At 32.1% G+C, this 15,701-nt stretch overlaps 1 long non-coding RNA gene across 1 annotated transcript in view; it reads left to right on the forward strand.

Moving 5' to 3' along the window:
* Positions 1-15,701, forward strand: part of LOC149480885 (uncharacterized) — a 462,413-nt gene that overhangs the window by 54,845 nt on the left and 391,867 nt on the right. The window lies entirely within an intron of this gene.

Raw genomic sequence — 15,701 nt, forward strand, 5'->3', positions numbered from 1 at the left:
AGTATGACATATTTTCTTTTATAAGTATGACATATTTACTTTTATAAGTAACCCGTTGCAATTCTCAAATTGCTACAAACAAAATAAAGATGGCTGTCTTTTAAATTAGCTAAAACTTCCGAAAACGATTCAGCTGACATCGAGTTAATTGTATACCTACGTCAATATAATTTGTAACTAATGAGTAATCACCTAACTGATGCGTGGTTAATATCAAGCTGGACCAAATTCTGCATTAATTTAGATATCACGTGACATTCATTAAATTTTATCTCGCTCTAATTACAATGCATTTATTATTACGGGTCAATTATGTTCAGGGATTTACAAGGATTTGTGATTTAATGATCTGGATTACAAATTCTGCATAAATTATGTATGGTATATATAACCATGGTACATATGGTATATAACTAGCCACACATAAAAGCTAACTCCCATAAAAAGTAATAAAATATAGCCTATTAGCTCCTAATAAGGTAGCTTTTTATAAAGCAAAACATAATTAATATTGATCCAGTAGTTTTGACGCCTACCTACCTATTCAATACAAATAAAAAATAGAATTCCTCCACTCTACTTCTAAGTTCCACTTATTATATTTGTTTCTTTATTTAACAAATTAACATGAATAAAAATAATAGATAAATAAACAGTTTGTTCAAAGATCGCTACACCAACCACTAATGAAAAATAACAAAAAACACCTACGCGTAAAATATACACAAAAAAAACTATTGCGTGCTTTTTCTTTAGCGTCAGAGTCTGTGACGAGATAGAGGGTAACTTGGATTAACACATAGGATAGGTTTTATACCGGAAATCCCGGTTTTTCTTTGAAAACGCGGGCGAAGCCGCGTGCGGAAAGCTAGTTATTTATAAACTAACTATACGCTGTGATCGCATAAATAAAATACAAAATTTTCTTTCCTTTCATGTTATAATAACAAATCTTATTTAACAACAGCTTATTCGATTCATCAGTCGTTTCATCTGACTGAATAGTCAGAACAAACTCTTTCATATTTATAATATAAAATTTACTTTGCCAAATGAAAAAAGTTTCCAACTTTGTAATATCCGCTTTAAGATTGGACGCAAAAGGATCGAAAGTCGTAAATTTATATTCTTTTGATTACACTGATTGCTTCGTTATTATTGTAATAACTTCTTCGATGTTTTCCCATTTTTAACGCGCAATGAACTGTGAATGTTCATTACTTCCATGAATAAATCCGACTTGATGTTTTTCAGCTTGAATAATGGAAAATCGTTGTTAACATTTGAAATTGAAACGGTATCATAAAACTCAATTAGCGCTGTGCTTTGAATGTAAATTGATATTATTTTTCTGAAATAAGAAATACAATAAAACTGGATATGAAAGTTACACGAAGATAACCAGTGTTTGTTAGGCACATCTTATGGATAAGAGTTAAGACGTAGAGATAGACTATTAAATTTGATAAAAAATATTACCTATCTACTTAACCTCATGGAATAAATTATTTTCTTTCTCAGTTTTTATGTTATACTAGCGGTCCGCCCCGGCTTCGCCCGTGGTACATATTTGCGCTTTCGCATAACCATCCTCGTACTTCAAGGAATATAATAAAAAAAGAATTATCGAAATCGGTCCACCCGTTGACGCGTGATGCCGTGACCAAGAAAAACTGGTTTCATTTTTATAATATACTAGCGGTCCGCCCCGGCTTCGCCCGTGGTACATGTTAACGTTTTCTCTACATAAGAACCATCCTCGTTCTTCAAGGAATATAATAAAAAAAGAATTATCGAAATCGGTTCAGCCGTTCTCGAGTTATGCGCTTACCAACACATTTTGCGATTCATTTTTATATATAACTAGCCGTCCGCCCCGGCTTCGCCCGTGGTACATGGTTACGTTTTCTCTACATAAGAACCATCCTCGTACTTCAAGGAATATAATAAAAAAAGAATTATCGAAATCGGTTCAGCCGTTCTCGAGTTATGCGCTTACCAACACATTTTGCGATTCATTTTTATATACATACTAGCGGTCCGCCCCGGCTTCGCCCGTGGTACATATTTACGTTTTCTCTACATAAAAACCATCCTCGTACTTCAAGGAATAGATTAAAAAAAGAATTATCGAAATCGGTTCAGCCGTTCTCGAGTTATGCGCTTACCAACACATTTTGCGATTCATTTTTATATATAAGAAGACTAGCGGTTCGCCCCGGCTTCGCTCGTGGTACATATTTACGTTTTCTCTACATAAAAACCATCCTCGTACTTCAAGGAATATAATAAAAAAAGAATTATCGAAATCGGTTCAGCCGTTCTCGAGTTATGCGCTTACCAACACATTTTGCGATTCATTTTTATATATAAGAAGATAGCGGTCCGCCCCGGCTTCGCCCGTGGTACATGTTTACGTTTTCTCTTCATAAGAACCATCCTCGTACTTCAAGGAATATAATAAAAAAAGAATTATCGAAATCGGTTCAGCCGTTCTCGAGTTATGCGCTTACCAACACATTTTGCGATTCATTTTTATATATAAGAAGATGTGTATTAGGTATATGTGATAGCTTTCCGCCTGCGGCCTCGCCCGCGTTTTCAAAGAAAAACCCGCATAGTTAGACCTAATTCACACGAGAGCTTTTTTAACGTCCGTTAAAAAAGCGTCCAAATAGAACAAATGCATTCCCAAGTATATGTTCACACGTCAGCGCTTTTAAAGCGCGACGCTTTTTTATCGCGCAGTGTTCTATTTTCAACGCTCGGCGTTGGGCGTTAAATAAAATAGACTATTATTCAGACGAGCGCTAAAAAAGCGCCGGCGCTGCGTTCAGTATGCCGCACGCTCGCTCAGCGGTAGCACGTGTTTGTTGTGCTTATAATCATCAGAAAATCGATACGATGTCGTGGATTGTTGATCCCGAACTATTAATTATAGATGTGGAGTCTCGTCCGTTCCTGTATTCAAAATCGTTATAGACATTTGAAAATAATTAAAAAAATTCCGGGGTATTGCCTTAACTCTTCGTACAGTGTCACAAACTGCCCTTTTAAGTATCTCTGTTCATTCAGAGGATGTACCCAGAATGCCTTTTGTTTTCTTTTTCGTCTTTTAATAACACAAATCGCTAGTGCCATTAATTTAGCAGAAACCATTTCCACGTCTTACTGAAGCCAGAGACGAGACATGAGTGATTTTAAAGCGTTAGTATGAACAACCACAGAGAGAACGTTTAAAAAGCGCCAACGCCGGGTTTTAACGCAACGCTTTTTTAACTCTCGTGTGAATGAGGTCTTACCGTTCCCGTGGGATTTCCGGGATAAAACTTAGCCTATGTTGCTCAGTGAAGATGCAGCTTTCTAATGGTGAAAGAATTTTTGAAATCGGTCCAGTAGTTTATGCGTGAAAACCATACATACATACATACATAATTACAAACCTTTCCTCTTTATAATATTAGTATAGATATTTAGAAACAGGAATATGACACTGTAAATTATTTTCTTCCATCCATCGACTTTCACGATTGTTTCCTTCCCTGAATATTTTATATTTCCATAAACTTTACGATGGTGTCATTTTTATGACAAAAAGAAATATTTGTTGTCACTGTAATATAAAATAATATAGGCATGTCCCTTTATTTATGGCCATTTATGGCGTATGTTATAGCGGCGACTGGCGTATGTTATTAATATTTTAAAAAGCATTTGTAAATATGTCATCACTTGCATTAGGCCGTGGTTTCCCTCGCGTTCTGTTCAAATAAAAATGCTGATTTGCTAATGCAGGCTCTAATCTTTTTCTGCGCCAAATTTCATCTAGACCCGTTTTGCCTGATAGAATAACATACCTACATCTAACAATTATCGAAAAGTATTGCGTACTCACTTGAATGTTAACACAAAGTTTAATTAAAAAATAGTAAATTATTAAATCTTATATATAAAAATGAATCGCAAAATGTGTTGGTAAGCGCATAACTCGAGAACGGCTGAACCGATTTCGATAATTCTTTTTTTATTATATTCCTTGAAGTACGAGGATGGTTCTTATGTAGAGAAAACGTAAATATTATGTACCACGGGCGAAGCCGGGGCGGACCGCTAGTCTTATATATAAAAATGAATCGCAAAATGTGTTGGTAAGCGCATAACTCGAGAACGGCTGAACCGATTTCGATAATTCTTTTTTTATTATATTCCTTGAAGTACGAGGATGGTTCTTATGTAGAGAAAACGTAAATATGTACCACGGGCGAAGCCGGGGCGGACCGCTAGTTAATTGATATATCTTTATTTATTGATGATTAATAAACCTTATAACATTTGATTCAATTAATAAATGTAATAACGCTTTGAATATTCACTTTTACACACATTTCAGTATTTATTCAAAGTAATCAATATGCTGTTTAAATTAAACGCTCAATATTTGGTTCATCATACAGCAATGTTAAAATTTTACCAGCACAAATAAGTATTATTGCATCGTCTTAATTTAATTGAAGTTATTTGAATATCAAACATAATTATAATTACATGTTTAGTCTGCGGGTGATACCTATCATGTGAGAGTAGCTTGGTTTACGTAAACTTTTCTTTACTTTTTACTTCTTTGGTAAAATCCATCTCTATACATAAAATTATTCAAAAACATGTTAATATGTCACTTTATATCAGATTAGACCCTCTTTATTCAAACTTCACTAATCCGAACTTGGCAAAATATCATTAAATCTCCTATAATGTGTAAAAACTTCCTGATTGGCATATACCCAGGAGAGTTAAATCTTAAAGTGAGACTGTCCGTTGAGCAAATTTTATTGCAAATTCCTTTAAAGAATAAAAGGCTGTATGTCAACGACAATAGCGGCTACAATGGCTTGAAGTGAATAAGGTACTTATATTGTTCCTGAAACTTGGTCCTCCGAGCCGGAACTGAGCCGTTACAAGTTGTTCATATCGTTCAGGTTTTGAAACTTTGTAATGGACAGACTTCATGTAAAAAGTTTTGTATCGTATGAAGCTTGTGATGGAATTAAAAAGCTTTGTTCTACGCTGCAACAGGTAGATTATTTCTATAAATAAGGACATATGAGAAACAAAAAAAGTAATGTTTATAGAAAAAAGGATTCAAACGAATGATGGAAAATAACTCCATTGAGTACAAAAATATTATAATAAGGTACTGCATACCAAATAAAAAAAAACTACCTATATAAGAAATAGGAAGGATTAAATGCACAATAGGTTTTGCTCAATTGTAGGGAATTGTCATGTTTTTCGATTACAATGTTACATTAATCTGTCACGTTCATAGTCCTCCATTATCCCCAATCCACTGGGAACGATGTGGCATAATTAAGATAACAGAAAAAGGAGGAGCTCATTTCTCATATTAATATATTAAAGTCTTCCTTGGTCTTGGGTATAGGGAGTCTTCACAATGGGCAGCGTTGGCCCAATAAATGATCGTCGATGTTTGCCGCCAATACGGCGATTATGAATCTACAATTACTGCCGATTTTCTACACTATCGTGATTGCCTCTACTCGCCTAACGCTGCCCATTGTGAAGAGGGCCCAAGTTTGTACCACTTAACACAGCCTTATCATTGTTCGCCACCTAAACTCAAGGTTTTTATATCCGTTAAGATAGACTACACCAAAAAAAGATCTTGCTCTAACTCTAGCTCTATCTTCGTTAGCTCTAAATGTATCGCTAAAAGAAAGCTTTTCAGCTAGCAGTTTTTTCAATGTGAGCTTAAACTAACATATTCTATGTAAATAATCACGTGTATGAAGTAATTGTGTAGTTAAAAAATGGAGTTCAATAAATTCTATAAATACCTAATAATAAATCATATTTTACGAGACCAGTTTATAGGTCATAAAATTTTCTTTTATGTTCAGGGCTTGTACGAGAAATCCCTGAAATCTTTCTGTATTTAGGTAAAGTTTCTAAACTTATAGTTGACAAGACAATACGTGTAAAAAAATTAAGGAATGGATATAAGAATCGTGACAAGATTTTATACAGTTTGTTACGATGAAGTAAAAGTTTATGTTGCTTTTTTAATGATAAATACGTAAGTTCTGTCGAGGCACTTAGTATTAAACGCTGATTAATTGTATCTATATGAATGTAATTAATCGAATTTATTAATTTTGTACTTACATATACTTTACCCATATTATTTTTATGCAATTACATCAGTGAATTTGTGACTTATTATATTAGCTCGCATTTGAATCGATAATCTAAAAATAAATGAGTTTGGACTTAACAAACTGAGTTTAAAGGAAATCGTTGTACCTACACATAAATATACATTTGCTATTTTTTCTGATGATTCAGTCGGCTCATACAATAGAAATTGTAACAGTATACCACCAAATTCAACAGACAATCGTGCTAATGGGCAAACAGTCTTGTCGATTGATAAATAATTAATAAAAAAAGGTGCGACTAGGAGGTGCCCACTAATTTCGTGATAGACAACACAAATAATAATAATATATAAGTAGTCTTTACTATTTAGTTGCCCGCCGATTTTAGTAGCCACTACTTACGGAAGCTGATTTGAGTATTTGAACATGCCGCTTAAATATTTTCTTGCATGTGTGACATAAGCTTCCTTAAACCTTAATCAATTCAATAGGTACTCGTTTCAGAAAACAGCCGTTAGTATAGTCCCATTCCGATATCTTTCCACGTGTATGATAAAATAAAGGTTTATAATATGTTCATTATATGTAAAATTGCTTCTGTAGGAAACAATAAAATATTCTGTAGGGTGATATCAGCGAAGTTATTTTATAAAAGAAGTAAAATACATAAAAATAAGTCACCACGTATAGTTATGTACACTGTACAGGCAGGCGTACGTGACCTTTGTTATGTACACCGGTACAGGCATTACCGAGAAAGAACTCCATCAAAACTCAATCGCTAAAGAAGCTGCTTTCAAACATACAATTATAAGTACTTCAGAATCACAAGAAGGAATTATTTCAGCGTTTGTCATATGGTTTCAAAGCCTAAGCCTTCATTTCAATCCGTGTATCAAAGGTAGAAAGGGCATACTCTTAGCTTTTGTATTGAGAGATAAGGGCCCTTTGATTCCCAGGCTTATCGGCTATATTACAGCCATAATACATATTGTGTGTTATTGCCTGTGTAATTTGAGGTTTTGTATACAAAGCAATATATTTATTGATGTTTTTAATTCACGAAATGAACAGTATTTATATATTTTTTACATTTTGACATATCTCAAAATAAGATAGCTAAATCGTGTTTCTATTATTTGTTTATCTTACTGACAGCCATGTGCGTCAGACGCTATATCCAAGCTATATCATATTATTATGGCATACGATTATGTTTTTCAAAAATTGTTGCACAATGATTTATGAATTTATGAAAAGAATGATACCTACTCATTTACGCGTGGACGCAAAATGGATAGTATAGTATAGCTATAGGTATCTGAATAACTTCTTAAGCGCTCCACGTAGAGCCAGAGTGGCCAGAGTTCGCGTCACCGACACCGTAATAATATTATGAAATTGGTTCTAAGTTTATTTCAATTATTTAATATATTGGCAGTCCTGATATCTGTTTTCAATAATACTGTTTTATAACAATGTACTTACTTAAATTTATATATTACATACTAAAATAATTGTATTTTATCAAATTTATATTACTCAAGATTTCAATAAAATTTATGTTAAGGTCGTACCATGCAAATGATTTGGATACCTTCGTCAAAGTGTTATTTCGATTTTGAGGAAGATTACCTTTGTTTCACTATCCGATGTTAAACCGGATATCCGTCTAACGGATGTAGTCAACACAGAGCGACGGATTTCGGCAATAAACTTTTGTTGTTATGCAGATAATTTTCCTACAAAGGCTTTATGATTTCGCTTTTTCCTAAAATATTATTGGGTGTTTGTGATAGGGGAAAATGTTTACGTATTATGGTAAATACTGTAACGATTCTTTAATCGTCTAATAATATCATAGTAATAAAAATAATATCATAGTCTTTACTATGATATTTTTGGAAAGAAAATTATGTAGTAACGAGAAGTTTAGTGTTTGATTTAACGCGAGTTTTATAAATTTAATATAATGATGATACATGACCTTGGATTAAAATTGCAAGTTTGAAACTAAGAAACATTTTTTTAACATAAAAATACTTCCGCGTAGGTACTTACTGCTGATGTCGGGCTTTTCAGTTGCTTATTTCAGATACCTATTGCTTTTAACGATGTTCTCTAATTTATAACTCTATTTTGAAGTAAGACTAAGTTATGAAGATGAAAGAAAACGATGTATTCAATTAATTTATTATTTAGTGTAACTTTTAAAATATTATTTAACGAGTTATTAAATTTAGCGAGTGTAAAAACAAATAACCTACCTGAAATCTCAAGGGACTTGGAAATTTTTATCCCATAAAGAGGCTTTTCGTGTACCCGGTTTCCCAAACAGACAGTTAAACATGACAATAGTCTTATTTATAGAAGGCCTCATAAAAAATATTCATACAAAGCAAATACAGAAAAAGTAAGACTTGTTAACGGGTAACAAACATGTCATACATATCTATAACTTAATATATTATATAAACTATAAGATTATTTTATTTGTCTATCATGATTAAACCTTAATATTTCATTGGTAAAAACATTATTTTCTCACTATACAGGCTATAGGTAGAGTAAAAAAATCCTAATTATTAACCTGTAGAGTAAACATCAAGTAAACATCGAAAAATCTATGAAAAGAATCTCAGTGAACAAAATTTCTAATTCATAGCATCGAAGCTATTTCGATACATATAGGTAACTGGGTTTCTGGAAATTAAAATGTAGGTATGCATTACAATATTCTTCATTTGATGAACTGTATCTAAAAATATATTCAATGAAAAATATTTATATTGTGAAGTCCATTAAATCTTTTTACGTATTTATTTGCTGAAAAGCTGACGAAGTATCAAGCCCTTCTGAATGAGAAGTAAAGGCATCATTACCCTTTGTTATGAAAGGGTGGATATCCATACATTACAGTAATGATATTTGTGTATGATTTACATACTCGAGTTTATATGGACAATGTAGGTTTGTCAGATTATTTTGACAATTATAGGTAACAATCTAAGATCACCTTATAATTATTAACTAGCTGTGCCTCGCGGCACAGAATACATAACAGTAGCTAAACGCTACAGAACGGACACTCTCCGTCCCCCACCAAAATTAAACACTTACCTCACCCCGCACGATCAGTCATAAAATGGTCCACATTTTTCTACAGGGACGATACGCAACGAAGATTGACAACATTAATCAAATTGACTTAAAGTAATTTTATTATTTTGGATTTGTGATTATCGTTTTTCGTAGAAAATGGTTAGATATTGTTCTGTTTACAGATGTATTTCATCAGAAAAACGCGAATTTTTTTTACGCTAGTCACAAATATGCCAACCATAAAGCGTTAACACACACATTTGCAGTCTCTACAGTGTGACTGTCAAAACGATAATTTTGTATGGAGTGTCCGGGGTGTGCTCGCGGTTAAAATTACGCCCGCATTTCTCCGCTCCTGTAGGTCTTATCGTGATGATATATTATATTATAGCCTATAGCCTTCCTAGATAAATGGGCTATCTTCTAACAAAGAAAAATTTTTTCAAATCAGACCAGAAGTTCTTGAGATTAGCGCGTTCAAACAAACAAACAAACTCTTCGGCTTTATAATATTAGTATAGATTAGTACGCTTATTTGTAGTAATATATGTCAGATTAAATAAAAAAGATATTATATATACCTAGTGTACCATAAATTGTATTGTTTGTATTTGAATTTGTAAACGGAGAGATAAAAAAGTTAAAATACCAGTGGTAGGGAAGAATTGGATAGGTGCAATAATTTTTTCATACAAAATTAGACAAAACAAAAAGTAAACAAAAAATACATTTTCGGCTCCAACTTCCTTTTCTAATCCAGCTAAAATCATGTAGAGGAATAAAATCGCAAAGTACCCACTCTAAGAGATATGGTATGGATGAGCGTTAAAATATACAAAATACATCGTAATAAAGGTTTGTTTTCATTCATACCGCTTGATAAAGAAAGGGTGGCCCTTGGAAACAAAACAAGAAAAATCAATAAGAAATTAAACGACGTTATTATAATTGTTGTTGTGCTTATAATTCTGATATTGGATATAATTTTATTATTTATCTTCTTAGTTCTTAGCTTTGTTTTTCCTTGTATTGGTGAATAAATATGCGTCATTGTTGAATCTGTATCAAAACTTTTACAGTCCTTATAGGTTTTTTATGTGAAACTTCGTTAGGCGCGTTGAGAGTAAAATTTCAAGGTCCCGTCATGGCAATACCGTCACGTCCTGGAGTAAATTTTTGAATCTTGCCAAAAAAATGTCACTTAACAGCTAAACAGATTTTCATCTTGTGGTATATACTAACAAATTAACAATGCGGTTAGGGTTACCATTTACCAATGTAGATAACGTTTTCATCTATCTTATACCTTCATTATACAGAAGACACATTAGAAGGGAACACCCCATAGACAATGCAATATACATAATATGTATTACATAATATAATATACACGGTGGAAATTTTCAATGGGTTCTGGCGGGAAAGCACTTGATATATTGGAGATAGCAAATTTTGCAGAAAGAAAACATTCCTTTATTTTAATAAAAACTAAAAAATTAATAGAACTGCATATAAAGATTTTCGAAAATACGGCTAAGATAGTGGATTTCCCTCCAGTGCCTATATAAATTTTCCCGTATACTCACTCCCTTTTTCAAGTACTTACACATAATTTGTTTTTCACATCGCAATCCATAAAAATGTTTATAATCAAACTTCCACTTTGATCGCAAATACATTTCAGTCCAGATGTTCTGTATAAAAATTATGTACTCACTTCATTCCCTCTTTTACGATGCTACAAATCTTCTATAAATCATGGTAACGACCCCTGAATTTAAACGATTTGTAATCTGTGACCTATTAAAGATTACTTTTTCAATTCGATGAAGAGAGGCTTGAAGTGCTTGGAATTGATAGGTAGTATTTTAAAGTATCTTTTAACAAAATATTCACTTATAATACCACAAGAGCTTCAAAATTATCGGGTATTTTCCGATAGGTTCGTTGCAAACAAATGAAGGAGTCAAGTTTTTAGTCAAGGTTAAAAAATCACGAGCGCGAAGCGCGAGTGATTTTTCCTGAAAAACTTGACGACTTTATTTGTTTGCAGGGAACCTTGAGGGAAATGCCAGATAATTTTGAAGCTCGTGTGGTATTCGGGGGATTATTTTTCCGTCCCAAATGTCGGCCAATAATTTCACAATTGAATTCAACCTGTCAGTTTGACGTCAACGACCAGAGAACATTTTCAAAAAATTATCAGTATAATACCATGTAGGTTGTACCACGTGACGTCGAATGGCGCAATTCTATTGGTCGATATTTGGGTCGGAAAAATAATCTAAGTAAAATAATTTGGTTGCTGGAAATTTTATATCCTAGATGTAACTATGTACCTAACTTACATTCTCTATGTAGAGAGAACTAGTTTTTATTGAGCATTATTTATCTTCAATTAGATTTAGATTTAGTTTTAACTCTGAATTAATGTATGATTACCTATATGATATTTTTTTAAATAGAAAAATATATACATGTAATAGTATAAATAGCTTATATTCTTATTCGAGCATCCCAATTCACTAATGAAATGGCTTTACCTAAAGAAATGGATTGAGGTAGAATTATCAGATATCCAACCAGCGTGATTATATTTTTGCCAGTTTAAATTTTGCCAAAAAAAAATAACAGTTAACAATAATAAGGTTATAAGTTAATTTAATAGTTGGTAATAAGCCACTGAAATCTGTATAATTTAATTTTTGATTACCTATAAAATTTTTCATGGATCGTTTATTTATTAAAATTACTATTATACTAATCGAAAAGATTTTTTTATTTGTAAAAACCACTAGGTAAGTATATCGTTATTAAAATTCAAACTTTGTTCAATATTGTTATTGTATACTTTATTTTTCTTTGTAATGTGTGAAATTATTCCAATTACGATTTCATGTTTTGCTCTATACCGTAGTACAATTTGCTAAGTTTATAGGTAATAAGCGTAATAAGGCTTTAATATTATATAAATAACGGAGGGATGTTTCAAACTTTTTGATGAGTTATCAATGGATCTTCATTGTTTGTTTCCTACAATAGGTACTTTACAGCATCCATATTATATTTCCTTATTTGTTTATATATTTTGGGTTTAATACAAGCTTTAAAGCAGCTTTGTGGCTAAAATTAAATTTGGTTTTGGTTTTGTTTGCGAACGAAGATTTGATATTTATTTGGTTGTTTCCGGGCAAACGGAGGTTTTATCATTATTTTAATATGTCTAAATTCATTGAAATTCATCTACCCGTTAGGGCGTAATAAGTAACAAAAAGACAGAGTTATTTTTGTATTATGTTTCGTATGATATGTAGATATTGTGTGTTATTTCAGTACCTATATTTATTCAATTTACTCTTTTAAAAGTATTTTAATACAAATTCATTGGCCTCCTCATTACTGAACCCTTTGTTGACTTAGGACAATACATACCGTAGCGTTTTTAGGTTATTTTAATTTTGCGTAAGCTTTTCTCAATAATTAAAATAAATACAGACACAGGAAAAAGCTAGTCTTATTTTATTTACCTTATAAATACGAAAACATCTTATTTAGGTTGAAAATCAGGGGTTTGTGTCTTAGTATTTCTTTCAATTATTCTCATAGCGTATATTAAATATAGACAACTACACAGGAGAAAGCTAGTCTTATTTTTCATATCATATACGAATACAATTTTACTATGGTCGAATACAAGGGTCTGTTCTTTAATATTCTTTACATGTCTACGCCGTTTATATAATAGGTTTTCAGTCTATCTAGATATTTGGTTTGGCCTAGAAATAAAAAATGCAAATAAGCATAATATAGCGTCAGTAATAACAATAATGTTGTTATGGTTTTTGTACGTGCATCGTAATTTGTTTTCTTAACTAGTTACGCGGCCGGACTTCTCTTTCATCTATTATGATCATTTAATACAGCAATCAAAATCATACATTTTGTTCAATCCCTTGGTGAAAGACTAAGTAGATGGGAAGATCTTTTTCAAATCTATTTACTCACAATCTTTTCTGTTATAGTTTGTGATCAGAATTCAGCCAAACTTACTAGAAGACACAAATAATTTTGCGTAAATATAACTTGACTGGATCGAATGAAAATACGGTAGAGACTAAAAACATTGCATACGATTTACGAATAAAAATAGAAAACAATCTCTTCCATAGGCTTTTTGCGTGATACAATATGTTTATTGTAAAAATATCTGAACTAAAGCTAATAATGTTCATGTACATACCCAGTCATGCTAGATAAGCTTAGTTCAACATTTATGAGCCAAAATCGAACAATCCAACGAACCAAAAATAATAAATATTAGAAGCTTAGTTATAATTGAGTTTGGGGTATTTTCTTTTTAAATTCGTTTATGAAATTTTTAGTAGATATTTATTGTTTACTATAACAATGGTATCAGTAGGTACATTAATACATGTTTAAGTATAATAAAAAAAATAGAATAAACGTCGAAGTTACATGATTAATATTCGTAGAGCACTGCTAGAATTGTAATTTATTTTAAATAATACCTATAGAATGAGTTTATTTTACACAAAAGTAAAAAATATATCCCAAATGCGGCGTTGCGGATTTGGTGCATTTGTTGATTCATGACTTAGATTCAGGATGTGATTAATTACAAAATGGCGACGAAAACAGCAAATTTAATAGCATTAAACTATACATTTATATTGTCTTTTTTGTTCCAAATAATTGAATTATATTATGGCTTTTTCTTAGCCCTATATTTACGTATCAAAGAAAGCTTTAATAACAGTAAGCAATTAGGTTTCCATTCGAAGTAAACTGCCATTAAACATCACACGAACCAAAATTAAAGTTTCAGGGAAACATGTTGCGTAAAGCACTAAATCACTCTTAAGTGGCTATTGTATACATTTTGGAGGTAAAATTCTTATTTGTGAGCTATTATTAGCCCTGTTTTACCTTTATTCACTTCACTCAGAATTAGGTACATAAGTACCTGACCGTTATTTTGTTTAGACATTAGTTCTACGTTGTTCTACGCCGCATAACAACTTTTATTAGAAGCTATTTAGATTATAATGTTACTTTTTCGTAGAACGATAAAAAGAAAATATTCCTTATGAATGTAACCTGAAGCTGCGCATAAGCAAACTATATACTAATAATCTATGAAAATTTTCATTCGCGTAGAGGGCATTACATTTGATGTAGATTTAATAATTATGTCTCAAAAATTTACAAACAAATATCGTAAATATCCACATTGACCATTCCATCGGGTAAATCTAGTACCTACAGGCATATAAATCTAAAATGCATGACTCAGCAACTTCAAGCAAGTGCAATATCGTAATAACACTATGCGTGCCAAGCACAAAAGTTTCCGTGACCCGAACTAAAACAATAACTGAACACAGGCATGAAGGGAAATTAAAATTTCAACCGCTGACGCGCAGAGACAGGTTAATCACCAGTCATTTTGCGAAATGCCTGTGTCAATATTTCCTAAAGGTCGTGCTACGGTCGTGTTTTGACAGTTTGACAGTTGCCAATACCTCGATGTAGCGTCATGCATTCATCGTGTTTTGTTGTGTAATTGATTCTTTTATAAACAACTATTGTCGAGCCAATTTAATAGGCAACATTTGACGTCTATCAATTTTATCTTCGAAGAGAGGTAACCTGCTTAAAAACATCGATTAAAGTGAATTAATCGATACGGATTTGAAACATTTGTAAATCGAATTTATTAATTTATGATGATTTTTGTTCACAAGTAATCAATGCATTCGATTCTAGACGTCAGATCTCGATTTTTAGAGTAACATCTCTGGTATTTAAAAATAAAAAAGGTTTATTGACACAAAATTGTAGCGACGTCAGTTCTTCAATTCAGAAATTGTTTATTATGTTTAGAATGGTTCATCAGTAAAATGAAATCTTAAAATTACTTGTTTCGGTCATTATTATTATAAATATGTAATCGTTATTGAAAAAAGTTAAGCAAATGTGCAGATCTAACAGAAAGAAATATCATGTTATTCTATGTTGTCGTTACTAGGTTACGTTGTTGAATTTTGTTGAACTGTCAAATGTTGCCTATTAAAATGGCTCTACTATAGTGTACAACGCTGTCTGTAATCTGCTCTTTTATTTGCCACGAAAAAATTAAACTTAAAAAATGGGTAATGAGTAATTTAAATAAACACTCTTTCATTGTCACTGATACATAAATGGAAGGGATGGTGCCACGACTTCATAGAAATTCAGCGTGTAATGGTGGGATAACCTCACATCTTTTTCCTCGACCTTCCAAGCCTGTAAAAATAATATTTCGAACCAAGAAGTATTCCTTTTCAAAATACAGGAACTGTACAATCACTCCGAATAAGAGAAAACACAATTTTTCTTTCTAGTTTTTACTTTACACTAGAT

Source organism: Colias philodice, chromosome 17 (genome assembly GCF_061535455.1).
Source record: "Colias philodice isolate Cphi_HAF_F1 chromosome 17, ilColPhil1 Martin Lab GWU primary, whole genome shotgun sequence".
NCBI lineage: Eukaryota > Metazoa > Arthropoda > Insecta > Lepidoptera > Pieridae > Colias > Colias philodice.